Consider the following 3,927-nt stretch of genomic DNA (forward strand, 5'->3'; position numbering starts at 1 on the left):
TACATGTAAGTGGGATATCTATTTTAATGCATTGACACCATAGGTTAACCAAAAAGTATTCCAAATAAAAAATTAAGATAAAATTTGCTTATAATATTTCATTATAATTTTCAAATATGAATTTTAAATTTTTATTCTGTGGTATTCTTGCAAATTCTCCACAATTTATAGGCACTTTATGTATAGTTCTGGTCATGTATTATTTAGGAAAATTATATAAAATATTTTATTTATGAAAGCTATATTTTTAGGAATAATATGTAATTTATTTTAGAATATATCTATTTATAAAACTTCATAAAACTGGTTTACTTTTTTTTTTTAGAAACTGTTTATTTTCCATCAACCTTATTTCCATTTTGTTTGCTTTGTGGAAGAGCAGCTTAAGACCGCTCAGTGGTTGTTCCTACCCATTCAGTGGCCTGAACAGTGGGAGCAGCAGACCAGTCTTCAGTGGCCAGCTGGGCGCTCCAGTCTTCAGTAAGGAACTGCTGAATGGGCACAGAGGGCATCTGCACGCCTTCAGACCAGTCTGCAACTTCAGGTTGAGTAGCAGTGAACTCAGGAGCTGGAGCAGTCCATTCACTCTGAAATTCCTCCTTGGTCACAGCCTGTTCAGCAGAGACCTGCTCTTCCTTTTCAATCTCTTCAGGATCTCTGTAGAAGTAGAGATCAGGCATGACCTCCCATGGGTGTTCATGGGAAATGGTGCCACACATGCGCAGAACCTCCCTGGCCAGCCTCCACATCAGACCCACTGAGCGAGCTCCCTTGTTGTTGAAAGGGATGGCAGTGTCCACATAGTGCAGAGGAGAGTTGGTGTTAGACAGAGCGATGGTAGGCAGGTTAGCATAAGATGTCTCTGTAAGAGGCTGGTGGTCAGCCCTGGGATCAGTAACCACCAAAAGTCTCAGCTCTTGGAAGGCTGCCTGGATCTGGTTAGTGAAGGTTCTGAGTGAAGCGGCCGGCAATGGCAGTGGCCCCAGCAGCAGCAGCAAACTTCATAATTCCCAGACGATATGACACTGACATAAGCTGGGTTTTCAATGACAACCATAGCATGAGCTGCCAGCAGAAGCTTCTCCCAAGTTCTCTTCAGATTTATGATGTGGATACCATCACTTTTCCTTTTGTAGACGTACTGTTCCATTTGGAAGTCAAGGTTGGTGCCACCTAAGTGGGTTCCTGCTGCAAGGAATTTGAGGACATCTTCCTCCTTCACGCAGGACATCAAGGGCTCCAGACATTGTGAAAATTTCCCTTTACGCTATGATGGGAACGCAAAACAATGCCACATGGACCCTTCCCTGGGTAGCATGGAAAGGGAAAACTGGTTTACTTTTAACTCAATGAATATTAGTGTTTTCAAATATTTCAGAATGAAATGGGGATGTAGATATCACTCTATAAAATTATAGAGGTTTAAATTTCTGCAGTTTATTTTTTTAATTTATTTTTTAAAAAGATTTTATTTATTTACTTAAGAAAAGGAGAGAGAGAGCATGATAACATAGGAGCAGGGGGAGGGGCAGAGGGAGAAGCAGACTCCCCACTGAGCAGGGAGCCCCATGCGGGGCTTGTTCCCAAGACCCAGAGATCTTGACCTGAGCCAAAGGCAGATGCTTAATCGACTGAGCCACTCAGGTACTTCTAAATTGCTGCAGTTTAAAATATTATTAATATTCTGTCCCTTTCTTGGTATAGAATTTACAGTTTTGGATAATGTTAACCTGAGTTTTGTCTTTAAAAATGAATTTAACTGAAGGCCACATCTTGTTGAACAAAATAAACCTTCAGCGACTTGCTTCATACAGACAAATTAACCTTCTATTTTGCTACTCTTGCAGTCTGCATTTTACTTGAGTACCTTACCTGCATTCTATAACTATTAATAAACATCAACTCACCCTTCCTATCCTACCTTCCTCTGGTTACCAGTGTGGTCGTAGTTAATACCATTTTCATGGAGTATCAGCCAACTCAATGATAAATTCTTAAACAAATACTGACAGGAAAGGTAAAAGAACATCTAGAAGCAAGAAAAGACACAGTATACCTCAGGTACAGCCACGGATATGGTTAATCTTTTAGTCTCCCCATCATGTTTTTATTTTTGTTTATTTTTTAGTATAACATCATGTCAGCATCTTCAATAGGTCTAATGGGTTATCTTGTATTCTTTATCAATTTCTTGACAAAATTGGCTCCAACTTCTAATCCAGTGTCCTTTTTTATAGCTTCAGTTTCATGAAAGCCAGTTACTACTGGTCTGAGTTCTAGATGTTATTTTATCCTCTTTGTCTATTGTACTATTTATCTTCTACCTATATTAATTTTTTTCCCATACTATGTTGTCCAATTATTCTGTCTCTCAATTACCACCATTGCCCAATTTTATTCTGCTTCCAAATTATCATCAACATGGTCTCTAGAAAATTTTTATTGGATATTTAGGACAAAAAAGTTTATATCACAGGACAGCATACCATTTAAAATCAGATTATAGATATTTATATCTGTTAGATTATCCTCCATGACAAATAACCTCACAACTTTAAGGTAACAATCATTTTATGATTGCTCCTGAGTCTATGGGTTGACCATGTAGTTCTACAACCATCTGTGGGTTGGGTGTTCTAGGATGGCCTTTCCCATCTATTGGGCAGTTGATGTTGGCTATTGGCTATGGTAATGGGGACGATTGGACCATGTGTCTTTTATCATCCAGCAGGCTAACCTTGGCTTTTAACATGATAGCAGCAACAGAATTCTGAAAAGTAGCAAGAGATAAGCCTTTAATAAACAAACACTTTCCAAATTTCTGCTTATGTCAGGTTTGCCATTGACCAAAGCAAGACACATGGCCAAGCCCAGAATCAGTGTGGGAGGGGAATACTCAAGGGCAAGGAAACAGAAAGGAGGATTATTAAGCCAATTTCTAAACAACCTATGAAACATTGTTTAATTTCTGTATCTTTTTTTAATTGGTCATCTTTCCTCATAGAGCACATGTATTCCATTGCATTGCTGGGCTAACTTCTCTTCCTATGACCTCTTCTCTTTCCACCCTGTCTCAGTAACTCAGTCTTGCCCATTCCCTGTTTCTTTATGTTATGCAAGGTGTTTTATCTCTTTTTAAACTCTTCCTATGTCATCTATTTTAATTATTTTATTTTATTTTAATTCCAGTAGAGTTAACATACAATATTATATTAGCTTCAGGTGCACAATATAGTGATCTTTCTATGTCATCTAAATCTGACTTCCAAAGAACCTAATTTTTGTAAACAAACTTACTGATGACATATGTTTATTAATAATGATAATAAATGATAAGAGTTCAGTAGACAACTCAAATCTTTTTCTCACAGCTAAGCAAATATGAAGATGAAAATGTAAATTCTCACAAAATAGTCATTGTATGACTTTTATGTACTCAGTGTATAAATAAGGCTTAAAATTTATAAACTTACAATAATTCTGGAGGCCCACTAAGGGTTCTCTATTGATGAAAATTTTATAGCCCGTTTGGAAAAAAATCTTTCAGAAAATGGATATTCCAAAACAGAAGAAAGATAACTGTTTGATGAGGATAGAAGAAAGCATGAACATTTTGAAATAGTGTTAATTATTATTATTTTTAAAACAAACTCTATAAAAGTGGCCAATTTTATTTTAAAAACTTAAGAGAACTCTGCTGCAGAGTTTTCAAATCTAATTTCCAGTGATGGCAACTCTAAAATCTGAAAAATTTTACTTAATGACTTATTTTATTTGTAGATGTGAAGGGTTGTATACCCAGATCAGGCTCTAAGGGACTTCCCTGCCATACTGAAGTAGCAACCTGAAGATCTGGGTGTAGAATATGAGGTTTCACTTTATGATTCCTATACAGGGAGTAGAGTCTAGTGATCTGATATATGTAGT

The 3,927-nt window shown here is 36.9% G+C and overlaps 1 pseudogene; it reads right to left on the minus strand.

Annotated features, from left to right (window-relative positions):
- Positions 1–324: 324 nt before the first annotated feature.
- On the minus strand, positions 325–1,247 carry LOC116641353 (annotated as a pseudogene).
- Between the last annotated feature and the right edge of the window lie 2,680 nt (positions 1,248–3,927).

Source organism: Phoca vitulina, unplaced genomic scaffold (assembly GCF_004348235.1).
Source record: "Phoca vitulina isolate PV1807 unplaced genomic scaffold, GSC_HSeal_1.0 scaffold1, whole genome shotgun sequence".
NCBI lineage: Eukaryota > Metazoa > Chordata > Mammalia > Carnivora > Phocidae > Phoca > Phoca vitulina.